At 41.2% G+C, this 27,417-nt stretch overlaps 1 protein-coding gene across 9 annotated transcripts in view; it reads right to left on the reverse strand.

Annotated features, from left to right (window-relative positions):
* Window positions 1-22,111, reverse strand: part of TMEM51 (transmembrane protein 51) — a 98,065-nt gene extending 75,954 nt beyond the window's left edge. For 5 of the 9 annotated variants that reach the window (XM_074306206.1, XM_074306207.1, XM_074306211.1 and 2 more), the window contains exon 1: window positions 9,111-9,444. The gene's annotated coding sequence lies outside the window, so the exon portion shown is untranslated. Of the gene's footprint in view, window positions 1-8,341; window positions 8,402-9,110; window positions 9,445-22,003 lie in introns of those variants that run through there. The other 4 variants (XM_074306203.1, XM_074306205.1, XM_074306204.1 and 1 more) reach the window with 3 other exon arrangements.
* Between the last annotated feature and the right edge of the window lie 5,306 nt (window positions 22,112-27,417).

Consider the following 27,417-nt stretch of genomic DNA (forward strand, 5'->3'; position numbering starts at 1 on the left):
AACTGCCAAGTGACCTTGGCCTGGAAATATTCTCCAAGGCCCAAGGCTAGGGAAATCTTTTCTATTGAAGACTAAACACCCAAAGAGTCTCAAAGAGCTGAGCTAGCTTACTGATAAGACTAGGGGCTAAGGGCAAAGCCCAAGCTCCTCCCCAGGACTTGGTTTCCTTTTTAAATTTTAAGTAAAGAAAGTAAGTTGGACAAGTTGGTCTTTTGGGTCCCTTCTAGTAATAAACTCTCCATGTACAGGATATTTCCCTTCTTGCTTTCTTCCCCATGGAGGATTCAAAAAAATGAAAGCAGGATCTTTTTAGGCTATCTCCCTCACATTATGATGAGGGACAGGAAATCACATGCCCTTAATCACTTAGATAGCAAGCTTTCTTTCTAATTCACCTGGATGCTGCAGATGGATGAGCAGTGGTATGAGTGAATTGGGATAACTAATTCTCTTTCTCCTTCAGTAGGGCCTATTCATGTTTGTTGGGTTCATGGGATCCCTGCCATCCTACCAGAATCAGGAAAAGAGCCTTGGACTCCTACTTAGGAAATGAGGACGGAATCCTTCCTCTGCCACTTAGCTCTGTAATCTGGAGCAAGTCTAAGCATAGTTCTAGAGCCTTCAGAGGCAGATCTTCCCATTTCATGGAAGGCCCTTTCACCTCTAGCTTTGCAATATTCAATCCTAATGCTACTCACTTGCCCCTTACAGGAGGATGAGGTTGAAGACTGTTGAAGTTAATTCCCAAGAGGAGAAATAAGCATTTGTTTGAACTGAATAATCAAATAATCAGGCTAATAAGGAATCAGTGGAAAACCCAATGAAGATCCTTTGGCCCAAATCACAAGCTCACCTTACAAGATAACTAGCCCCCTTCCCAAGCATCCATCCTGCCCCAAATGGAAGTTAGAACTCAATAAACATTTATGAAGCACCTATTATGTGCCAGGCACTGTGCTGTAAGCATTGGAAGTTAGAAGTGAGAAAATGGTGGAAATTATTGGAGGAATTGGGTTATGTCCCAGAACTTGAGGAAGAAAGAAGGATGGTGGGGTGAATGTTTGATTTGAAATAGGGATGAAGCCTAAGATACTCCATGGAATGAAAGGTGGTTGATGGAGAAAATGTTTGGTTTGAACAGGGATGAAGTCTGGATATCCCATAGAGTGGCCAGAGAGCTTGGAGATGGTATAGCTTGTTATTGGCAATAGTCAGGTAAGGATTGGGGAAGGATATGGACTCAGGGAGCTGGAGAGCAGAACCAGGGAACCTCCAAAAGATCCTTCCTGCAGTGGTTAGAGCTGTCAGTACCCTGACAACTGTCCATTATAGCCATCAATATCCAACTCCAAGAGCTTGTAATTTTGTCTCCCATTGCAAATCCTGAGCCTCTTTTTAACATACGTGAATGTCTCTGAGTGAATGTCCACCTTCTGCTGGAAACTTTGCCACACTGCACTCAACCAAAGGCAGTGGTTTTCCAAATTTTGCTAGGTTGGTCATTTGGGTGACAGACACACAGTGATATGTTACCAGGCCCATCCCCAAAGCCTTTGGAACTCAGGAGGACCTGACAGTTCTTAGATACAAGCATAGTCTCTGAGAGCCCAGGGCTACCCACAAGCCCCCTTGAGGCCACCAGAGAATTTTATATAGTCAAAATAGCTCCTGGGTTAAGTTAATCAATTCACATCATCCCATTTTACAAACAAAAAAGCCAGCTTTTACAGAGGTTGACTCACTAGCCTCAATGACTCAATATCAAATGAAATCCATACCAAGGGTCTCCTAACTCCAAAATAGAAAGAAAGAGCACTGACTCAGAATCAGAGGATCCAGTTTCAAATTCTACCCCTGAGGCTTCTCTCAGTGACCCTTAGCAACCCCCTTATGTTACCTTGGAGGAAAAGGGAAATGATTTGCCTAAAATGAGAATCACAGAATTAGAACTAGATGGGTCCTTAGGAATCCTCTAGTACAAAGCTTCTTAAACTGTGCGTCACAACCCGAGATGGGGTCATGTCACTGAATGGAGGGATGTTTCAAAAAAACTTGGCAACCATAGACGGTAGCAAATAATCTGCTAAGATTTAATTCTTTTTTTTTTTTTTTTTTTTTTCTGAGGCTGGGGTTAAGTGACTTGCCCAGGGTCACACAGCTAGGAAGTGTTAAGTGTCTGAGACCAGATTTGAACTCGGGTCCTCCTGAATTCAGGGCTGGTGCTCTATCCACTGCATCACCTAGCTGCCTTGATTTAATTCTTTATGTAAAAATAAGTAAGCAGATCCAACTCATTAGAATGCAAATTTTATTTTCTCTTTAATAAATGGTAAACTTCTAAGTATACTAAAGAATTGTTTTGAAATAAATTTCTTTATGAGTTATTATCGTAAATCTTTGATTTCTGTATCTATTTTATATACCTATCATCCAGAGTCATCTCCAGTTCTCCTGATTTATATCTAGCACTGAACTTAAATGGCTCTAGAGGGGAAAGTGAGGTAAGTGACCCTGCACAGCATTCCCTTACTTAAATCCAATTCATATATATATATATATATATATATATACTTATATATCCAAGATCACATTAAAATTTCTTAGATAAAAAGGTTATAAAAAAGTTTAAGAAGCCCTGTTTTCTTGCATCTTCTGAACTGAGAAACTGAGGCCCAGCAAGGGCCCCCATATAGTAGGTGGACAGAGGCAGGATTCAAATCTCCTTTCTCTGATGGCAAAGCGAGCATTCTTTCCACTGGCCCAGTCTCCAGGGAATTGACTCTGACAGGCAGTGAGTGCTAATCTGGGCACTGCCCAGTCATTCTCCAAATGGCAGTGTTGTCCTTTTAAAGCAAATCCCCTGTTGCTCATAGAAGGGAAAAATATCCAGGGCCTTGGGCAGCCTGCTCCTCCCCACCCAGAAACCCTGTATCAATAGTAAGAGCAATCTTGATAGGATAGGCAACAGAGACTTGAATAAATAAGGATTAGTGAGAGAGTCTCTAAAGGGTCTTCCAGGCCTAATTTTATGGTCAGTTGAATGTACCAGCTAAACCATGTTCAGACAGTGTTAATTTCCCCTTTTGCTCCCAAACTCTCCACCCTTGCCATATTATACATTACTCCCCTTCCTACATTCTTGGCTCTGGTCAGGCTGGCCTGCTTGCCATGAATACCACACTCCATCTTCCATCCTGGCTCCTTGGCTTTGGCCTGCCTATCTCCCATGCCTGGAAATTGCTCCCTCCTCACCTCTCTGAGAATTCCACTCTTCCTTCAAGATTGCTCAAATGCCATTTTTCTGGATACCCCTGGCTCTTAGTGGTATCCCTACCTTGTATTTATTTTGTATCTACTTATTTGTGGTTATTATTTTCCTCAATAAAAAGTAAATTTCTTGAGAGCTGAGATGATTTAATTTTTGTCTTAGCACAGTGCTAGGCACATGACAAGACTTTCTTGCTACACAGAGTCTTATTCAGTTATCTCAGTCTTGCCCAGCCCTCCATGATACCATTTGGGGTTTTCTTGGCAAAGATTGGTTTGACATTTCCTTCTCCAGCTCATTTTACAGATAAGGAAACTGAGGTAAAAAGGGTAAAGTGACTTACCCAGGGTCACATAGCTAGTAAGCTCAGAGGTCAGATATGAACTTGGATCTTTCTGACCCAGGCCCTCTATCTACTGTGCCACTTAGTTACTACCTTTCTACAAGGATTATCATCCAAGAATACCTCAAAGAACCAAACTGCTTCAATTAGGACAATATACTCCTCCTACCTTTCCCCTACCCCCATGCATCAGGCAGAGAAAATACAGATACTGCTCAAGATGACAGATAAATATTTATTTCACGGTCAAATTATATTCTTGGTCCTTATTCTTACTAGATGCCTGATAATTGATTCTTTCAGGTCCATAATTTATCTGCAATTGGTCATTTCAATGTGAAAAAAACAGGACGTATATCTAGAACAGGAACAGACCACCCAGTTGAATACCATCATTTGACAGATGAGGAAATTAAGGACCAGGAAGATTAAGTGATCTACCCAATGTCACATAGTAAAGAGCAAAGGCAAAATTTGAACTCAGATCCTTTGACTACAGCTTTAGAATTCTTTCCACTGTACCATGCTACCCCAAAAATCACTGTTCCAACATTTATTGGCTGTGAGATACTAGGAAGTCCCTTTACCTCTGTACCTCAGATTCCTTATATAAAAAAACTAGAAAATAATAATTGCACTACTATTAATACTACTCACTGAGTGGTTATAAGGAAAGCATTTAGCAAATATTAAAATAATATGTTGTTATATTGTCAATAGACAAGGTCAAGGGGGCAAACTCCCAGTCTCCCTTTCCTCATATTTTACCTTCTTCTTGGGGCTTATGTTTATCCCTATCATGGGCAAGGTACCTTGCTGACTCTCCTTCTCTCCTCTCAAAAAAGGATTCAATGGCAGTCATTTACATTTTAGTACAAATTATACCCAGAAAACAGAATCCTAGAATTTCCAAGCTTCATGGATCAGTTGCTTCACAGGAGCCTAGAGCTAAGGACATTAAAGGTCATCTAACCTCCTCATTTTCCAGATGAGAAAGCAGAAGGCTAGAGAGGGAAGTAGATTGCTCATAGTCACCAGGGCGAAAGTGGAAAAATCAGAATCCAAATGACTCCAGAGTCAGTATTCTATGCAATGCTTCAATCATTTCCTCCAATCTTAAAAAGTTTCTTATTTGGGTAACTTGTGATTTTTTTTTTTATTGTAGCTTTTTATTGACAAAACATATCCATGGGTAATTTTTCAACATTGACCCTTGCAAAAATTTCTGTTCTAACTTTTCCCCTCCTTCCTTCCACCCCTTCCCCTAGATGACAGGTAGTCCTATACATGTTAAATATGTTAAAGTATATCTTTATGTAAATATATATATATATAAATATATAAAGTATATATTTAAGCCTTGTTTTTAAGATTATAGAATGAAAAAATGTCTCCTATTCAAGAAATTTCACTGAATTGCAAACAGATGTCTTAGGTATTTAGGAATGGGTGGGACCCTTATCAGTGCCCCTTAAAAATGGAATCCAGCCTATTTTTACTGGGATCTTAGCATCACAGACTTGAAACTGCAAGGAACCTTAGAGGTCCTCTGAGGACAGTATTGTCAAACTCCAGCAGACATGAAGTTCACTAATCTTGTATACAAGGATCTCCGCAGGGCTGAATATCGACTCAGTTTTAAAACATATTTGTCTATGTTTTGTAGTATTTTTCTTTTGTCAAATATTTCCCGATTACATTTTTATGTGGTTTTGTGTGGTTTGGGTATACCTGGACTGCAGGCTGCGTTCAGGTTTTGCATTTGACATTGTCTGATCTCATCCGACCCCTCACCTTACAAAGGAGGAAACTGAGGTCTGGAGAAGTTAACTAGCTTGCACAAGATGGCAGAGCCAGGACACTAATCCAGGTCTTTTGACTACAAATTCAAAATTCTTTCACTGGAGCCTAATCTTCCTTCCTAATCTTACATTATGCAATTTTTTTTTTTTTTTAAACCATCTCAGAAGTGAAAGAATTGTTGCTGTCCTGGAATTAACTGTTGAAATGACTTAAGGATTACTAAAAGGAAAACTAAAAAAACTGTTGGCAAACTATTAGAAGAAAATGCCCCCAAATGGTTCAAGTGGGAAATCCCTCCTTCCTGTTTCACTATCTCCTCCTCTGGACTACACCCATTAAACTAAACAGGCAGAGTTCATTTGGCTCATATTCATGTGACCTGAAAAAAATCTTGGATCCGGTTTTCAAAGAAATAGCTTGTGAGCTAAACACATTTGTATAGGAGGAAAACTCAAAAATGGACTCCTCAGACTTGTGACAGCTCAGGCATTGGGGATGCCAGTGGCTATGGGCAGGGAAATCAACTACTTGGGAACTGCTTAAACCATCCCACAGAAGCCCTCTGGACTTCCAAAGAGGTCAGAGATTGAATCTTTGCCATATTTTTTTTTAACTTTGGCCATGGTCACTGGGAAGTATCTTCCCCTTAAGGTGGCTCCCATGTTTAATTTTTTTCATGGTATCTAGAGTTTTATAGACCTTTGGGGGGAGGGGAGGAAGATTTCTTCCTTCCACTTGTAATAATGTAGAAAGTGCATTAACCTAGGAGCCAAAGCCCTCAGTCCAAATTCTGACTTGGTCTCTTATAATTTTCAGGGCTCTTGGGAGAACCAGCTCTCTGGTTCACAGTTGCTTCAGTTGTAAAATGATGGGGATGATGGCTATCATATACTAGACGCCATTCCATACTATGGTGGATGCTACAGGAGTATGAAGTCCCTACATGATTTCAGAATAGGACTCACCATGCTGTCTTTGGAACAAGTAGGTGGCCCAGTGTATATGGAACAGTAAGGAGGCCCGGTGTATATGGAACAGTGAGGAGGCCCGGAGTATATGGAACAGTTAGGAGGCCTGGTGTATATGGAACAGTGAGGAGGCCCGGAGTATATGGAACAGTTAGGAGGCCCGGAGTATATGGAACAGTTAGGAGGCCCGGTGTATATGGAACAGTGAGGAGGCCCGGAGTATATGGAACAGTTAGGAGGCCCGGAGTATATGGAATAGTGAGGAGGCCCGGTGTATATTGGAACAGTTAGGAGGCCCGGTGTATATGGAACAGTGAGGAGGCCCGGAGTATATGGAACAGTGAGGAGGCCCGGAGTATATGGAACAGTTAGGAGGCCCGGTGTATATGGAACAGTGAGGAGGCCCGGAGTATATGGAACAGTGAGGAGGCCCGGAGTATATTGGAACAGTTAGGAGGCCCGGTGTATATGGAACAGTAAGGAGGCCCGGAGTATATGGAACAGTGAGGAGGCCCGGAGTATATGGAACAGTGAGGAGGCCCGGAGTATATGGAACAGTGAGGAGGCCCGGTGTATATGGAACAGTGAGGAGGCCCGGTGTATATGGAACAGTTAGGAGGCCCGGAGTATATGGAACAGTTAGGAGGCCCGGTGTATATGGAACAGTTAGGTGACCCATATAGTACTAAACCTGGAATCAGAAGACTTCCTGGGATTAAATCTGCCCTGAGACTCTTACTAGTTATATGACTCAGGACAAATCACTTTATCCCGAATGCCTCAATTTCCTCACCTGAAAATAAGCTGGAGAATAAAAACAGCAAATCACTCCAATAACTTTGCCAAGAAAACCCTAATGGATTCAGGAAGAGTAAGACACAATTGAACAACAATAAAAGGGACCTTTATGGTGTTTTTTATCTCTAAACATATTCTAATATTATCCCCTTAAACTAGCATATTTCTGAATTCTACACACTCACAGAATCACCAATGGAAGGACTTCAGAGGTCAAGTCTAACTTCTTTTTAAACAAGAGACAATTTATGCCCAGAGAATGACTTGGTGGAGATCACCTAAGTAGTAACAAAGGCAGATTTGAGTTCAGTGTGTCCTCAAAGCATCTCTCTGCCCAGCCCTGTAGCACAACAGGGGGAAGCTTTTCCCTTGGAACTCCTGGGAAGGTTTTTGAACACCAGCTGTGAAAACATGATTTCTCCTAAACTGTTAGAGTTTTTGTCAATCCAGCTGGAGCCAAACGCCCCGGGGCGGCCTGATACCAGTCCTGGGCAGCAATTCCAAGCACCTTGGTGTAAAGTACAGGGCAGGAACTGTGCCAGCATCGAGCCGGCCCTTAAACGGGGTTTTATTAATGCATAATCTATCTGCCCTCATGCAGCGAACCTTTGCAGTGACTGGGGCCCCTTGGGTGGCAAGGATGAGTTGCTTCAGACCCTGGGGAGTTTCCACTCAGACAATCCCTCTGTTTTACCAAGACTCGGAGGAAGGTGATTTCACACAATGGGCAGATTTCTACCTGAAAGGGATCTCATAGCCTCATCTAAGAGTCTCTCTGTGGCAAGTGACTAGCGCAAGGTCACGGAGGCTGTGCATTCAATCCCAGAGCCTCGGACGTCCAGAAAACAGAGGGTGGGACTGTCCCAATACGTACCTGCATCCTCAGAGCCGAGGACAATGGCTGGCACACTAATGGAACCCAGGGAATGCTTGTTCATTGATCTGATTTTCAAGCCCGCCCTGGAGAGAGAAGCCCCTCTCTGAACCCCCCCCCCAGTTCCTTATTGCCACCCCGAGTCCTCGGTGGCCAAGTATTTAGTGCCTCTCCCCACTAACTACAAGGGTCCTTGGGGCTCCTCGCCTTCTCGGATTAGTCCCGGAAAGCCCTCTTAAAACGAAGGGAAACTTGTGCGCTGAGAAGCCGAAGCCAAAAGCACTCACCACCGGAGCAGGCGGAGCTAGGTGTGTGAGAGTAGGGGTCAGGTCACAGATCCCGGCCCCGAGGTGGGGAAGGGCTGGGAGTAGGCGGAGGACCGAGAGCCAGCTGCTGGACCCGGGGCTAGGGGGCGGGTCCTTCAGCAGAGCCTCCTCCGAAGGCGGGGAGAAAGTGGGGGAGGGGTGGGGGGTGCAGGGTGCAGCGCTGGCGGTCGGAGGGTAAAGTCCCAGGCCGGGAGGTCGGCGGAGAGCTGGTGCGCTACCCCGGGGCAGGCCGACAGGGAGATAGGATGCTTTCGGAAGGATGCATGGGGAAATGGGGGCCTGGGGAGGCCTGGAGGAGCCTCTCTGACCCCGGGTGAGGGAGGAGACGCCCCCAAACCGCCCCCACTTTCGCAGAGCAGGGTGGGGGGAGTGGCCCACTCAACCCCGCAGCGGGAACCGAGGTAGGGGGGATGGTAGGCGGCGAAGCCCCCGGCTCAGGCCAGCCACAGAGGGGGGCGTGGCTGGCGCAGCCCGGGGATGAAGGGGAAAAGCCCAGCCCCGACCAGCCCGAACAAGGGAAGCGGACCCGGAGAACGGGCGGGTCCAGACCTCGGCCTCGGCTAAACCCGAGACCCCTGGAGTCCCCTCCCGAGGCTAGGACCCCCCGGCAGGCAGGCAGAGTCACAACCCACTGGGGTCGGGGAGGGGACCAGCGAGTCGGAGGGTCCCCCGACTCTGACTGGGCCGCTCGGGTCGGGAGGGCGAGGGCTGTACCTGGCGGGGCGCTCACCTGCGTTGCCGCTCCGTGGCTGGCTGTCAGTCGGTCAGTCAGTCGGTTCGCATCTGGGGCTCCTCCTCCCCACCACCGCCACCTCCTCTTTCACCTTCGGAGGACTTCGGCGCTGCCCTCCAGGCGGACCACCCCCAGCTTCCCGCCGGCCCGCCTCCCGCCGCGGGCAGGGGTGCGCGGGGGAGGGGGGGATTGGGAAGTGGGAGGGCGGGGAGTGAGCGCGTGTGTAAGTGTAAGTGTGCGCCAGAGAAAGAAAGAGAGAGAGACTGATGGGAGGAGGTGGAGAAGGAGGAAGCTACACAGAAAACGAGTCAGCTCTTGTCCTCCCAGACCCACGCCCCTCCAGCAGCCCGGGGCCTCCCAGACCGCCCCGCCTGCCCTGCCTGGCCCTACCCTACTCTACCCTGCCCGGGTCCTAGAGCCTCCTGCTAGAGGGCGGGGAGCCGTTAAGAACCCCGAAATGTCGGGGGCATCCTTCCTTCGGGTCCTCGCCGTGCTGAAGACCAGGAAGTGTGGCCCAGGACTCAGGGAAAGCCTTCCCTTCGCGTGACCCCTAGCAGAGTGGCCCAAGAGCCGAGGTTGTCAACTGAAACACCCATCCTATTAACAATCCCTCGGCAGCTGCGGGGATTTCTGTCTCTTGGGGTAATGGCTGGCGAGCTCAGTGAGCTTTTAGCAAGAGCGCACTCTAAGTGCCTAGCGTTGCTGGCCACACAAAGGGAAAACAACAAAAACCAGTTTCTGTTTCACGGAGCTCCTAGCAGGAGCTTCAGTAGCGGGGAAGTTGGATTTGGAGTCAGAGAAACAGCGTTGGAGTTTGGGCTCCAGTGCGTGACCCCCCCCCTCCCTGCGTGACCCTCCAGTGGTCCTCAAACTTCTTAAATAGGGGCCAGCTCGCTGTCCCTCAGGCTGTTGGAGGCCGGATAATAGTAAAAACAAAACCTGAAACTGCCTGAAACTTACTAGTGGTTTGATTTTGAACAAATTCCTTAACCTCTGTTTGCCTCAGTTTCCTAAAATAGGGATAATAGAATCGCTCCAAAGGGTTGTTTTGAGCATCAGATGAGATAATATTTGTAAAGTGTTCTGCACGATATGTGACACATAGTTTTCTAAGAGAACCAATGATATCTTGGGGTGATGTCTTGGATGATGTCTTGACTTATAGGTGAATTAGATTTATGTGAGGCAGAGTTGAACGAAGTCTGCACATAGTAGGTGCTATAGAAATGCTATTGCCTTCTTTCCTTTCTCTCTCTTCAAGTACCTTTTTTTTTTCCCCCTGAGGATGGGGTTAAGTGACTTGCCCAGGGTCACACAGCTAGAAAGTGTTAAGTGTCTGAGACCATATTTGAACTCTGGTCCTCCTGAATTCAAGGCTGGTGCTCTGCTCTATCCACTGCGCCACCTAGCTGCCATCTAGCTGCCCCCCCCCCCTTCAAGTACCTTTAATGGCCTGATGTCCTATGTATTCATCCATCATCCTGATTGCTTTTCTTTGGATCTTATCTAGCTCTTGGAGCCTCAGTTTTATTCCTTTGTAAAAGGAGATGATTCTGAGGTCCTGTCCAGCTTAATTCAGATCCAATCATAGGCATTCACTAACTGTGTGGACCTCAGCGAATCAGCCTTAATTTCCTCATCTGTTAAAATGAGGATAACAGCTCCTATCTCTTCAGAGTTGTCATGAATATAAAATGAGATATTTGTAAAGTGTTTTTCAAACTTCAAAATGCCAAAATATGCTAGCTATTATTAATACAAGAGAAAAATTTATTGTAACGAGAAACACTCCTAGAGAACAGAGGAATGTACATGTGAGAATTGTGAGGCATCATATACATGGAGTAAACTCAGTGATTCTGTGGTCTTATTGGTCCTGGGTAGCCAGGAGCAGCCATTTGGGACCTCAATGCATTTTGATGAAAGAAGCCTAATTGTTGAACCTCAAAATGGGATGTATTAGATAAGGTGGTACAGTGGTTAGAGCACTGGATCTGAGAGTCAAGGAAATCTCTTCCCGAGTTCTAATCTGACTTCAAACATTAGCTGTGTGACCCAGGACAAGGCACTTCATCCTATTTACCTCAGTTTCCTTATCTGTCAAATGAGCTAAAGAAGGAAATCCTCAAATGGGGATCAGACATGACCAAGCAACAAGAGCAGATATTCCTACCTATGCATTTCAACAAAACACTGATTAAATACTTATTAAGTACAAGGTCCTCTGCTAGTTACTAGAGATCCAAAGATAGGAGAAGGAATTCCTATCCCTTTAGGATTTTATAATCTGAGAATGCTGCAATTAACAAATCAGCAAATGGAAAGTAAATGAGAAGGAAGGCACCTGAGCCAAGCTTTGCAGAAAACTAAAAGCTGACTGTATTGGTTACAAAGAAGGAGAGCTTTTATTTTTGGAGGAGGAGAGGGAGTTGGTGGGTAATGATAAGAGTGGGGACTGAACCTAAGATTTTACTGGATAGGGAACTCCCTGGAGAGGAAGCTGGCTCAGACAATATAGATCTATTCCTTCTCTGCAATTTATGTTCTGAGAGAATTTCCAAGAACACAATAACTATAAATGATTCACCTAGGATCACAAAACCATATGTCAATGGCAGGGTTTAAACCGGGGCTTCATCAGTTCAAGGTTGACTCTTTAATCAATAAATTATTATACTTTGGTAGTTTGAGAGAGGAGAGAATATCAATGGAATTTTTTAAAAAATACAAAGAAGAGAGCTACAGATGAGTAGAACAGTTTGTTACTTTTGTAACAATTCTGTTGATTATGTCTGATTTATCTTGCATGTATTTTGTTTTTACATTGTTCTTTTCTTTTCTTTTTTTATTATAGCTTTTTATTTACAAAACATATGCATGGATAGTTTTTCATCATTGACCCTTGCAAAACCTTCTGTTCTAACTTTTCCCCTCCTTCCCCCTCCCTCCCCTAGATGGTCAGTAGACCCATATATTTAAATATGTTATTTTTATGTTGTTTCTTTTATTAGGCTGTGAGCCCCTTGAGGGCAGGAAGATTTTTTTTTTAACTTTCTTTGTTTCCACAACATCTAACAGTTCCTGACCCACTGTAGGAATGCCTACTGACTATTGTGCGACTTTTAGAATATATTTTTTTAAAAATTCCTACATAACAGAAGTTCATACATTTGCACACAATACTCTTTCCTGTACTTTTTGTATATTATGTATGCCTGCTTGCTGATGTTTAAATTCTTTTTTTTAATGTTCCAATCACATCATTTTATTATAACCAAGATATTCTATAGTAGAATAAATTTTAAGCCATATATATGCATACATGCATAAATACATACATACATATATTAAATCTATTTGCTCAGCTTGAGTTGTTGTTCAGTCATGTCCTCATCATGATCTCATTTGTTTTTTGTTTTTTGTTTTGTTTATTAAAACTTTTTATTTACAAAACATATGCGTGGGTAATTTTCCCAAAATTGACCCTTGCAAAACCTTTTGTTCCAAATTTTCCCCTTTCCCCCTAACCTCTTCTCTAGCTGGCAGGTAGTCCCATACATGTTAAATATGTTGAATTACATGTTAGATCCAATAGGTGTATACATATTTATACAGTTATCTGGTTGTGCAAGAAAATTGATGTTTAAATTCATAATTAAAAAAACCTTTAATTTTAGAAGGAAGAAATAAGCCTTTTTATGATGCCCAATATGTACTAGCCACTGTGCTAATCACTTTCCATCCTCATAATAATCCTGAAAGGCAGGTAATATTATTATCCCCATTTTGCAATTGAAAGAAACTGAGGCAACCAGAAGTTATGTAAGTTGTCTAGGATCACACGGCTAGTGGTGAGAAAGGACCTTGAATTCAAGTCTTCCTGATAGAAACCCCAAGACCTATCTATCCACTGAGCTATCTAACTACAATCATCTTAGTTATGTCTGCCTCTTTTTCACTCCATTTGGGGTTTTCTTTGGAAAGAAAGTAGAGTGCTTTTCTATTTCCTTCTCCAACTCATTTTACATATGTGAAAACTGAGGCAAACAGGACTAAATGACTTGCCCAGGGTCACACAGCTAGTAAATGTCTGAGGCAGAATTTGAATTTAGGTTTTAGTGCATTTTATGCACTGCACCACCCTAGGGATTGAAAAGATAAATACATGAAATTATTAATCACCGTAAGAGACCTTGGAGATAATTTATCATAATCTCATTTTATTATATATATATGTATATATATATATTATATACATATATATAATATATATATTATATATATGTATATATATAATATATATATTATATATATGTATATATATATATATATATATATATATATTTGGCAAGGCAATTGGGGTTATGTGACTTGCCCAAGGTCACACAGCTAATCCCTGTTAATTAAGTGTCTGAAACCACATTTAAATTCAGGGCCTCCTGACTTCAGGACCAGTATTCTAAACACTATACCATCTAGCTGCCTCATCTTCTCATTTTATAAATAAGAAAACTGAATCCCAGAAAAGTTAAATGGCCTGTTTTCAGGTATAAGAAGCACAGGCAGAATCAAATTCACTAAATCCATTGTGCTCTCCCTTTTACTACTCTAACTCTCTGAGATCGCATATAATCAAAGAGGCAGAAGTAGAGAGAGAAGCAGCCAACAGGTCTTTTGAGTTGGATGGTTGAAAAAAAGAATCATGTGAAGTGAGCCTGGCAATCTGGGTTGTGAATGGCTTAAAATACCAAACAGAGGAATTTGTATTTTATTCTAGAACTAATAGGGAGCCACTGGAACTTGTTGAGCAAGGAAAAGGCACCACTAACTATAGGCTTTAGATGTGTGACCCTGAACGACTGCTTACCACAGTTTCCTCATCTGTAAAATGAGCTGGAGAAGGAAATGGCAAACCACTCCACTCTTTGCCAAGGAAACTCCGCCAAAAGCAAAAGCTTTTAGGAGTACCAATTCATAGAGAGAGGGATTGGAGAAAGGAGACGCTTAGAAGCAGGATTATATATGTAAAGGGTTTTTATAACCTTAAAGTGCTCTTATTAATGCAAATTATTATTTTCTGTTATTATAAGATACAGGAAACTCAATCCCATATGTACACTAAGCATTGTCATTTTCATCTTTATTTGGGGCCAACAAGCTCTGCAAGATGACTCAGTATAATAAATTAACATTCTTTCTCATTAAATAAGAGGCCTTGCACACATGTGGCTATTTTTCAGATGCATTATCAGTGCTGTTAAACTGCAAAAATAAATAATGTTTAAAAGCATTGCTGAATTCATGGTAGCAGCTTTTTTTTTTTTAACAGTAAAATTATTAGAGTGCTCCTTAGACTTGAAAAATTTGACTACTATTGTCCATGAGCAAAGCTCAACCAAAAAAAAAAAAGGATCATTTCTGAATCTTTCTTCTGTTAAGTGGCCAACATTCTGAAACTCAACCAGCTTTGAGGTTCTCCAACTTCTAGAACAATTGTTCTAGTCAGGAAAGAAGGGAGCTCTCTAACTGAGAATGTGCTAGGATTGTTGGAAAGCAAAATTAAGGAGGGCATCAAGCTGGCTGAAGTACACACCACCTAACAGATGGAAAAGTAGAAAGAGTTCTGGTTCTGCTGTTACTATCTGGGACCTTTGTGACCTTGGGCACCCCCACCTTGGGCCCCAACTTCCTCACCTGTAGGATAAGGGGACAGGGTATGAATAATTCTATATAGTTGGGAAGGAGCCAAAGTAATTTTGCAGTAGATTGTATTTAGTCCTTCATTCCACAAGCATTTATTTATGAAATGCCCCCATAGTCATTGAGATTGAAAGACAAAAAAATGAGATATCCCCCTGCCAGCAAGGCTTGCATAGTACTGATGGAAAACAACATGAGCACAGACATGTCAAAACGAGATATAAAATAAAAACTAAAATGACTGGAGTGTGTGTCTGTGTGGAGATGTTAATTATTGAAGGGGATGTTATTCATCTTTTTTCTTGTACTTACAAAGAGGGCTCCTTTTACTCTGCTGAGGATCAGGAATTCAGTTGTAGATAAAACTGAATCTGTTTCAAAGCTGAGAAAGATAGAAAATGATTTATCCTTCTCCAGGCACATAAAAGAAGCTAAACTAAATGCAAAATGGCCTTCTGAGGAATCTTGATCATGTTCCAGTAATCTTCTATAGAAGACATAGTGAATAGAGTACTGAAACTGGAGTGAGGAAGACCTGAGCTCAAATACGACAATAGAAATTTACTAGCTGTATAACCCTGTATAAATCACTTAACCCTTATTTGCCTCATTTTCCTTATTTGTACAATGAGGATAATAATAGCACCTAATTCATAGGATTGTTGTGAAGATCAAATGTGATAATAATTGGAAAGTATTTAGCCTCATTGTACTTGGCACAGAGTAATCACTATTTAAATATTAGCCATTGTTATTTTTATTATTATACCTTAGTTATATATTATTATCAGTTGAGTGGAGAAGGGTAGAAAGTTGGCAATTAAGTGATGCAATGGATAGTTCTGGACCTAAAGTCAGGAACAGGAAGATGAGTTCAAATTGTGAGGATGAAGCTAGAGAATATTTGTAAATTAGTTTGCAGATTTTAAATCATGATATAAGTGCTAGTTATTATTATCATTATTGTTGGAAGAAGGAAATTCCAGAAACTGAAGTGAGTGTAGAGTTCTAGCTGAAGCCCCTGAGAAGGAACCACCTGGCAAGTGGGAAGGAGGAGCTCAGCTCCAACCTCAGCCAGGTATCTCTTTTCCTACACATCCCACTTTGGATTTTACCTGCTTCAAATGATCTTGAACATCTCATAAATGGAAAAAGAGAACTTCTAGCAACCAACTGTGAGCTACCCCCTTGGTAACTAAGCTTGAGTTTAATTTCCTCTGGACTATGTATATAGTTCTAAGGGTCCATGGATTTTTGGGAGAATATGTATTTTTTTTTTTAAACAATTGTTCTTGGGGCAGCTAGGTGGCGCAGTGGATAGAGCACCAGCCTTGAATTCAGGAGTACCTGAGTTCAAATTTGGTCTCAGACACTTAACACTTCCTAGCTGTGTGACCCTGGGCAAGTCACTTAACCCCAGCCTCAGAAAAAACAACAAAAACAACAACAACAACAAAAAACAAACAAAACAAAACAAAACAAAAAAACAAACACAAACAAAAAAAAAAAATTGTTCTTATTACAAAAGCAAATACCCCTTTCTAAAAGCTACTCAAGGCTGCCTCCCTCACTGGTTTTTAGCAGATAGTCTGAGAGAAAAGCACACTGATTAGGGTTCAAGCTACTGGAATTACTGAACTACCTCCTGCCCCCTTAGGGTTATCCTGGAACCTGGGCTTCCCTCTAATGATGATTGGAATAAGAAAGCTTCAGAGCTTATATGGTCTACATTTCTTTATTTTATTATTAAACCTTTTTTTCCCCCTCAAAACATATCCATAGATAATTTTCAACATTCACTCTTGCAAAACCTTGTATTCCAAATTTTTTTCTCCCTCTCTTCCTCCATCCCCTCTCCTAAATAGCAAGCAATCCAATATATGTTAAACATGTGCAATTCTTCTATACATATTTCCACAAATATCATGGTGCACAAGAAAACAGTCAGTTCAAAAAGGAAAAAAATGAGAAAGAAAACAAAATGTAAGGAAACACTGATTAAAAAAAATTGAAAATACTATGTTGAGATCTACCCTCAATTCTCACAGGCCTCTCTTTGGGTGCAGATGGCCCTCTTCATCACAAACTAGAACTGACCTAAATTACCTCACTGTTGAAAAGAGCCAAGTCTGTCATAACTGATCATCATATAGTCTTGTTGTTGCTGTGTAGAATGATCTGATTCTGCTCACTTCACTTATTATCAGTTCATGTAAGTCTCTTCAGGCTTCTCTGAAATCATCCTGCTGGTTGTTTCTTTTGGACAATAATATATATGGCCTACACTTTCCTTAAAACAAGCTTGGGACATAGATTATGCTAGATTACTAATCTCCACTTTACAGAAGTAGAAATTGTGTCTCTAAGAGATGGAAACCTTTGTCTATAATCACCCAGCTAGAATATTGGAACCAATTCTTCCTGACTCTTAGGTCCAGGATAACACCTGCTATCCCAATTTGCTTCTCATACGCAGCACTATTCTTCCGGAACGATTTGACAAAATTCTGGTTCATAAGAAGCCATTAGCAGCAGCATTAGGTGGCACATGTAATTAGAGAAGAATGTTTTTTAACACAGTGAGAGACAGACACCAGGGAGACAGAATAATTTAGTGTAGAGAAGTTTAGATGATGACCTAGGAAGATGTAGGTTTGAGTCATTTGTCAGACAGTAGCTGTGTGCTCTTGGGCTTCTTTGCCCTCAGTTTCCTCATCTACAAAATGAGGATGGTTATATAACATTTATGTTATAGGGTTCTTGCAAAGATTCAATGGGACAAATTATGAAAAATGCTTTGGAAATTTCAAAGTGCTGTAAAAATTTGTACGTCTCTAAAACTATTATCAGGAAAAATTGCTATTTTAGTTATATGGATTAGTGTCTTATTTTTCTTTTTCTTGGACTAGATAGTAAGGACAGTGGCTGAGAGATGCCCATGAAGGCCGTCTTATCTAAACTTTATATCTTCTATCACCATGTATTCTCTTTATATCTTGTATAAATCTATTTATATTCATACTGCCTCTTCCCCTTAGTGTTAGCTCCTTGAGGGCAGGGGACTCCCCCCACTTCCTTCCCCCCACCCTTTTTCTCAGCAAAACACTTAGCAAGGCACATGGTAAGTACTTAATAAGATGCTCACTCACCTGCTTACTATAGTGTTCAGTAGAGAATAATTGCTAAATAGTGTTTATTGAAAGAATAAATCCATAAATAAAAGAATGAATACCTAGATTTCTTCATGGATCAGTTAGTCAATAAGCATTAATGAGGGGCCTATTTTGTGCCAGGCTTTATGGTAACCTCCTGAGAAAGGATGTTAGTTAGGCAGACATATCGATTGTCTATTAGGAAATTTATGAGCTATGAGTCTGTTGTATAATTTATGCAAGTTTATCATATGTTGACACATTTTGGTAAGTTTCCAGTGGTACTTTTGAGCTGATAAAATGACACAGGGACCAAATTAAACTTGACTGTCTGGGCTACACAAGGATTAGGCTTTAACTATATTGGGATTTCATGGTGGGCATTCAGTTAAGAATGTAATCTGTCTGCCCAGCTATTGTGTGCTCTCAACTGGGGGGGGGGGGGAACAGTGATTTTCTGCCCTTGTCCTTATGCATGAAAAGAAATCAAATTTAACTTGAGTCCTGGGGCCTACTGCCTACTTCATTCATGTCCATATCTTTATGACCCTATTTGGGATTTTCTTGGCAAAGATTCTGGAGAATTTGCCATTTCTAACTTATTAAAGATGAGAAAACTGAGGCAAAAAGGATTGTGTGACTTGCCCAGGGCTGCTTAGTTAGTAGGTGTCTGAGGTTGGATTTGAATTCTGGTCTTCCTGAGTCTAGACCCAGTGTGTCACCTAGCTGCCCACCATAAGCAATAATATTTAACTGCTGTGTGGTCTTGGATCTACCACTTCCTCTGTCTTGGCTTTCATTTACTCAGCTGCAAAAAGAGGAGATAAACTAGTTAATTGCTGAGAGTCCTTCCAGATTTAGCATTCTGTATTATAAGGACTCTCCCAACTCTGAACTTTCTTTGTTTTGAAGTCCTTCTCAGCTCTGACATTGATGTCCTAAAGCTCTGAGCAGTTCTGGTATTGCCTGTTTTAAAGGCCCTGCAAGCTCTGATAACCCCTGCTCCAAGACTCCTTTCAACTCTGACATCCTTGGTTCTAAGATACCTTTCAGGTGACATTCTCTTTATTAAGGCACTCCCCTCTCTTGTTCTCCAGTCCCTCCCATCTTTAACATTTTGTATTCTGAAGGCCCTCCCACTTCTAAATCCTATGTCCAGGTGGAAATCCTCTTTCAGAGGTAAATGTATGCAATCACATACATTTAATTTCAACTTTTATACCCAATAATTATAATACATCCAGGTGGCACAATGGATAGTGCTAGATCTGAAGGCAAGAAGACCTGGGTTCAAATTCAGCCTTGGATATTAACTAGTTGTGTGACACTGCACAAGTCACTTCACCCTGTCTGACTCAGTTTCCTTATCTGTCAAATGGGCTGGAGAAGGAAATGACAAATCACTTCAATGTCTCTGCCAAGAAAACTTCAAATGGGATCCCAGAGACTTGGGAGTGATTGAACACAATACAACAAGTGTGTGTGTGTGTGTGTGTGTGTGTGTGTGTGTGTGTGTGTGTGTGTGTGTGTGTGAGAGAGAGAGAGAGAGAGAGAGAGAGAGAGAGAGAGAGAGAGAGAGAAGGAAAAGAGAGAGAGAGACAGACAGAGACAGAGAGAGACAGAGAGATAGAGAGAAAAGAGAGAGAGAGAAGAGAGAGGAGAGACAGAGACAGAGAGAAAAGAGACAGAGACAGAGAGAAAGAAGAGAGAGAGAAGGGGAGAGAGAAAGAGACAGAGAGAAAAGAGACTCAGAGAGAGAGATAGAGAGAAAAGAGAGAGATAGAAGAGAGACAGAGAGACAGAGAGAGAGAAAAGAGACGGAGACAGAGAGAAAGAAGAGAGAGAAAAGAGAGAGAGACAGAGAAAGAGGGAGAGAAAAGAGACAAAGAGATAGAGACAGAGAGACAGAGACAGAGAGAGTGTGTGTATGTGTAACACACTGGTGGGAAGGCCGGTATAAGCTGGGGTGTAGAGTGTGTGGACGGAAGTAATCTGGAGAATAAGAAAACTGGAAAGGGAGAAAGGGGCCAAACCGCCAAGGAACACCCCAAATGGAGGACACCCCCGGAGGGAACCATGAGCGGAGGGGACGGCTGGCTTGTCGGAGGTAAAATCTGGATCTCAAGTCCGTCCCTCTTTCCCCAATCCCAAGCTGCCTTTCTAATTTACGGAAGAAGTTGTCCCAGGAGTGATGGGGACATAGCATCTGGGAGGAGAGGACCCAGCCCGCTTTCAGGCTCAGGATTGATTTGGGACGAATTTGAGGTTATCTCGTCCCAAAAGAAACCCGAGCCAGGGTCCTCCGGCGAAGAGCCTAGTATTTTTCCATGCCCAGACTCGGCTGGGAGTCTCACCCCACCAGTTACACAGCTCAGCACCGATCCAACTGGTCATGTCTATCTCCTCAGATCATCTTCAAATGGTTTCTCTGAAATTGACTCACCCCGCCAGGACCGAGGAGACTGGAGGAGTTCCCAGTCTGAGCTGGGGCCCCCAGGCGCAGCTACAAAGTAGCAAGTTTGTCTTCGGCTCCCTTCTCCCCTTCCCGTCAATTTCCTTCCCTCCCCCCTCCTCCCGTCTCCCAGTCACGCCCTCAACCTTCAAGGTTCAGTAGGAAACTCTTGTTCCGGCTGGGTCTGTGAGACCCTACCCAAGTCACTCTCCTTCTCTCACCTTGTTTCAGGAGTTAGACAGTTAGAGAGAGAGAAAGACAGCCACTTGTGAATTCTATGGTTCCCTGCTCAGAATACATAGAACAACCTAGGAAACTAATACTGAAGTATGACGAGCACAGGATTTTTAAAAACAAATCCACAGATCCCAGGTTAAGAACCTCGGGAACTAAGTGTTATTTAAGGTCTTTCTAGCTGATTTTCTACGCTCCAAGGTCCTCACCAGATTTGGCATTTAAAGTTCACCAACATTCTCCGTTGTAAGGACCCTTTCAGCAATCATAGTCTTCTCTTTTATTTTTCTTACTTAATAGTATCTTATTTTTCTAATTACACTTAAAAATAATTTTCAACATCCATTTTGGTGAGATTTGGAGTTCCAGATTTTCCCTCCCCCTTTCCCTCATCCCCAAACAGCAAGCAATCCAGTATAGATTATGCATATACAATCATTTAAAACATTTCCATATTAGTCCTATTGTGAAAGAAAAATCAGAACCAAAGGGGAAAATCATAGGAAAGAAAAAAACAAATAGCAAACAAAAGGTAAAAATAGTATGATTTACTACTGTCTATCTACCCAGGTTACTTATACCTTCAGAATCCAATACTTAACGTGCAACAAGAAAATTGGATTTACACACATATATTGTATCTAGGTTATACTGTAACACATGTAAAATGTATGGGATTGCCTGTCATCTAGGGGAGGGAGTAGAGGGAGGGAGAGGAAAATCTGGAAAAATGAATTACAAGGGATAATGTTATAAAAAATTACTCATGTATATATACTGTCAAAAATGTATAATTATAAAATTAATAAAAAAATAGTATGCTTTGATCTGTAGTCAGTCTTCACAGTTCTCTCTTTGGTTGTGGATAGCATTTTCCATCCCAAGTCTGTTGGAATTGCTGTGAATCAGTGCATTTGCGGAGAACTAAATCTATCATAGTTGATCATCACAATCTTCAGCAATCATATTCTTTGTTTTAAAGTCTCTCCTTGCTCTGACAATCTGTTTCAAGATCTTTTCTATCTCCAACATTCTATATATATATTTTTTAACATTGTATAATTCAAGAACCCTCTAGCTCCCACATGTTCTGTTCTAAGGTCCCTTTCACCTCTTCCAATCTAGGCTCTAGAGCCTCTTTTAGCGCTGACATTCTACTTTCTAAGCTCCTTCCAAAATTGAACCCTGGATTTTAAGATCCCTCCCAGCTCTCATGTTCTATAAACAAGTCCTGACTGAAAAAGCACAAGTCTAGCCTTTATCACCAAAGGGTGAAGTAATGAGTAGCCTTACTTTTCACAAGAATTCAATATGAACTTCAAAAAAGATAAGTATAATTTAGAAACACTTACCCTTTCCCAAGCGGTGTTTCAGTCTCATCTGCTGTGGGTCCTTAGCTTTTACTTAACCTAACTTTAGAAATAAGCCATTAGTTAATTCACCTGCTCACCCAAATGTCTCATCCACTTGCCTTCCCCAAAGATGAGGTCAGTGAGTGAATGAATCACTTCCCTTCTCTGGAGTCTGGAAAACAAAAGGGAGCTTGGACTGGATGACCTTGAAGATCTTTCCAGCTCTAAATCCATTATTCTCTTTTCTTGGACCTTAGTTTCCTCATCTGTAAAGTCAAGGGGAAATTAGTCTATGGACTAATACTCTATGAACTATTATGCAAAACTGTGTTAGACTTTAACTTATCAGGGTCAGTTTTCTAGGCTTACTATTATCAATATGGCAGAAAACTACCACTATTCACAGTGGGATAACATGCTATATATATTTTTGCTCTTCTTCATTCCCAACTAAGATGATTTCTTTACAGACTTCTCAAGCCTAGTTCCTATTCAACTCAATTTAATTTACATTTTCCTAAGAAATGAATTTGCTAGGTACCATGCTAGATGCTGAACATACAAAGGTAAAAGAAATAGTCTCTGTTTCCCAGGAGTTTTTTATTTAAGGGGGCAAGGGAGAGTCCATATGACCCATACACAGATAAATAAATATACAGGAACTCTGTGATAAGATAAAGCAGTTTTAAGAAGTAGAGAAAAATAATAGCAGGGGGATCAGGGAAGTCTCCTGGTAGGAGGTTTTTCAGTCAGTGATTCTCAGATCTCTGTCCCCTGGGTGTGGATGGTTCTCTTTATCACAAGATCATTGGAACTGGCCTCAATTATCTCCCCCCACCTTGAATAGCTTCATTGCTAAACTTTCCAAGAGCAGAGGTGAGCAATATTTAGTTGCATGATTCCTGTTGTTGTCAGCATCAAGTAAGTCACTTTCTGGTACCAATAACCTAACCCTGGAGTGGCTGGAATTAGTCACTGGGAGAAGAATTCTGTACGTGCCAGTTTGAGCCGCATCAGAGACCAGGCAGAGCAAGCTGGTGCACTCAAAGCACCAAGAAGGGTTAGGTCAAGATCTCTGATGCTATGGGTCACCTAGCTTTGATTAGTTCCTCTTACTCAGCTCTCCTATCCAAGCAGCCATTATTTCCTATTGAGTCTGCATCTGCAATATCTCTTGAATGCATCCCTCCCCTCATTTCTTGCCATTGCCCCATCTTGGGCACGTGTTCATTTTCTACATTCCTGAACTACTGTGTATCATAATAGTTTTCTAATCAGTCTTCAACGCTCACCATCCCCCGTCTCTTAAGCTATATCTCTAGGTCTAGCTTGGGTCAATGGTCCCTTTGCTGGAAACTCAATTCAATCCAGCCTGATCCAATCCAATAAGCTTTTTTGAAATGGCTCCAAGGCATTGAACTATGTTCTGGAGATATAACAAAAAGGAAAATGATTTTTGTCCTCGAGGCACTAGAGGGAAATATTCTTTGAGCAAATTGTTCTGTTACCAAATGTTCCTGGCCTTCAAGGCCTTCTATTGTTTCCAAACAGGTAGTGAAAGGAGGCAGGAAGATTCACTTTCCTGAGTTCAAATCTGCTTTAAAACACTAGCTGTTTGATTCAGGGTAAATCACTTAATCTTGTTTGCTTTAGTCTCCTCAAGTTTAAAATGAACTGGAGAAGGAAATGTATCTTTGCCAAGAAAACCCAAATGGAGTCACATAGAACTAAAAAATGACTAAACAACAAAATTGTTTGCATGATTGCACCTATATCACCTATGTCAAACTGCTTGCCCTGGACTGGAGAGAAATGGAGACAGACAGATACAGAAATAGAGAGAGACAAACTCAAAGAGAAAGAGAGAGGGAGGAAAGAGGAGGGGAAGAAAAGGAGAGGGAAAGGGGAGGGAGAGGGAAGGGAAGAGAGAAGAGGGAGGAGAGGGAGAGAGAGAGGGAGAGGGATTTGGAACTCACATTAAAAAAATGTTAAAATTTGTTTTTATATGTAATTAGGAAAAACATTTTTAAAATAATGTTTGCATCTGTCTTTCTAAATTTTTTTGCTTTATATCAGTATCTTATGCCTTTACCAAATAGAATTAGCATCATAAAATTTAGAGTGGAAAGATCATAAGATCAATTTAGAATTGAAACTTACCTTTGAAGCTATTCTAGCTACCTCTTCATCTTAAAATTTGAGGAAACAGGCTCAAAGAGTGAGCCTAAAGTTTCTTAGTAAGTGTCAAAGGCAGGATAGTGAATCCAAGGTTTTTTTACCTCCAAGTCCAGCCTTCTATCTACCCTGCCATGCTGCTTCTCTGAGATCTTTGAGATTATCTAGTTCAGAGTTTCTTGACTTTTTTTGTGTTATAGATCCCTTTTTGTAGTTGGGCTGGTGAAGTCTATGAATACCTTTTCAGAATAATGTTTTTAAATGCATAAAATAAAATGTAGAGGATTATGAAAGAAACCCTCAGAACGTGTTATATGTAAAGATTGAGCAAGACAACTTCTGGAGAAGAAAGGCTGCTCCTTGAGCTCTGATTTGGAAACTATTTCTTCCTTTCAGACCTGTTGTACTTTGTTTCTATCCTGATTTGAGCTGGTCCCAAACCAGAACTGAAATGATTCAGGTTGTCATAGGAGGAATCCAAGAGCTCATTGTGTCTGGCACTCCCTTCCTCCTCCTGCCCAGATGTTCATGTTAGAGAAGGATCAAATAAATTATCAAAGGATATAAACAGACAATTTTCTTTTCTTTTTGGTATAGAAAACCAAATTTATTTATCACACAATCATCATTGAATTTATGTATTGGTATATAATAATTTCCAAACTAGAGCTCAAGGAGTCCCAACATAGTCAAGGCTAATGCATATCTAAGTCGTTCCTAATTGCACTCTTGTCCTAGAATTCTCCTTTTCTTTATCTAAATCACTAACTAAATCCTCATCTCCAAAATTATGCTACCTTATGCCGCTTTTCTCTCTGGTCACACATTCTTTTTATTTTTTTTATTAAAGCTTTTTATTTTCAAAACATGCATGGATCATTTTTCAACTCTTGCAAAACTTTGTGTTCCAAATTTTCTCCTTCTTCCCCCCACTCCCTCCCATAGATAGTAGGTAATATAATATATGTTAAATCCAATATATGTATACATATTTATACAATTTTCTTGGTGCATAAGAAAAATCAGACCAAGAAAGAAGAAAAAGAAAAACTGAGAAAGAAAACAAAATGCAAGCAAACAACAATAAAAAGAGTGAAAATTCTATGTTGTGGTCCACATAGTTCCCACAGTCCTCTCTCTGGGTGTGGATGGTTCTCTTTATCACAAGATCATTGGAACTGGCCTCGATTATCTCATTGTTGGAAAGAGTCATGTACATCAGAATTGATCATCATATGACATGCTGTTGCTGTGTATAATGATCTCCTGGTTCTGCTCATTTCACATATAAGTCTCTGCAGGCCTCTCTGAAATCAACCTGCTGATCATTTCTTACAGAACAATAATATTTCATAGCATTCATATACCACAATTTATTCAGCCATTGTCCAATTGATGGGCATCCATTCAATTTCCAGTTTCTAGCCACTAAAAAAGGGCTGCCACAAACATTTTTGCACATGGGGGTCCTTTTTCCTCCTTTAACATCTTTTGGGATATTAAACCCAGTAGCAAAATTGTTGGACTAAAGGATATACACAGTTTGACAACTTTTTGAACATAGTTCTAAAGTGCTCTCTAGAATGGCTGGATCTATTCACAATTCTACCAACAATGTATTAGTGTCCCATGAACAGACAATTTTCAGATGAAGAAATTTCAACCATTTATAGTCATATGAAAAAAATGCTCTAAAACATTATTGATCAGAGAAATGCAAATTAAGACAACTCTGAGATACAACTATATACCTCTCAGATTGGCTAACATGACAGGAAAAAATAGTGATAAATGTTGATGTGGGAAAACTGGGATATTAATTCAATGTTGGTGGAGTTGTGAATTGAGTCAATCATTCTGGAAAGCAATTTGCAATTATGCCCAAAGGGCTTTCAAATCATGCTTTGATCCAGCAGTCTTTCTACTGGGCTTATATCCCAAAGAGATTTTAAAGAAGGGAAAAGGACCTGTATGTGCAAAAATGTTTGTGGCAGCCCTCTCTGTAGTGACAAGAAACTGGAAACTGAGTGGATGTCCATCTGATTAGGTTTAGAATCAGGGTAATTAAATGAAATTAGGTTTAATTGAGGTCTAGTGGCAGGTTCAGGGCACAAGGAGTCAAATAGAGGTCTCCTGCAACCCCTTTGGATACAGAGTTAAATGAGGTCTAGTGGTGGCGCAGAGTCCCCTGTAAAGGAATTTACAGACCCGAAAACCTAGATCGATGAAGGAGGTTTATTATGGGGTTTGGAAGTAAAGTTAAAGTCTAGTTAGTAAAAGGTGAAGGTGGAGACAAAGGGGCACCGGAAATAGGATTTCAGTGGACAGAGATCCTTGGCAGCCAGGCTCCCATGTTAGGAACCTCTGTAAAGAAAGAGTTCCAGTTTGGCTCTTTTATAGCTAAAAGGGCCTGTGGGTAGTGTCCCAAGTTGGCTCAGATCTGGTTGGGGGTTGTGAGAGCCCAGATCTCCTATTGGAATTCAAAAGGGTGATTTTGACAGAATTTGGGAATCAAAGGTCCTAGCTTCTTGAATTGATAATACATCAGCCAGGAGGGGCTGGGAATAAGAAAGGAATAAATCAATCTGAAAGGACTAAATCAATCTGAAAGGATTAGTTTCTTAAAGGGAGCACAACCCACATCACATCAGCTGGGGAATGGATGAATAAATTATGGTATATGAATGTTGTGGAATATTATTGTTCTATAAGAAACAGTCAACAGGATGATTTCAGAGAGGCCTGGAGAGACTTACATGAACTGATGCTGAATAAAGTGAGTAAGAACCAGGATATCATTGTACAGGGCAACAACAAGATTATATGATGATCAATTCTGATGGATGTGGCTCTTTTTAGAAGCAAGGTGATTCAGGCCATATTCCTCTGCATCCAGATAGAAGATTGTGGGGACTGAATGTGGATCAAAACATAGTATTTTCACTTTTTAAATTGTTGTTTGCTTGCATTTTGTTTTCTTTCTCATTTCCCCCCTTTTGATCTGATTTTTCTTGTGCAGCATGATAATTGTGAAAACATGTATAGAACAGATATTGAATTATTTGCCGTCTAGGGAAGGCAATTGGGGGAAGGGAGGGAAAAATTGGAGCACAAGATTTTGAAAATTACCTATGTGTATGTTTTGAACATAAAAAAAGAAAAGGTTCAGAGATGAGAGGATTCCAGAGGAGACCAGTGGATAACAGCTAGAAAGACCCTCAAAGCTCTCCTACTTTTTA

This window comes from Sminthopsis crassicaudata, chromosome 3, assembly GCF_048593235.1.
Source record: "Sminthopsis crassicaudata isolate SCR6 chromosome 3, ASM4859323v1, whole genome shotgun sequence".
Taxonomy (NCBI): Eukaryota; Metazoa; Chordata; class Mammalia; order Dasyuromorphia; family Dasyuridae; genus Sminthopsis; species Sminthopsis crassicaudata.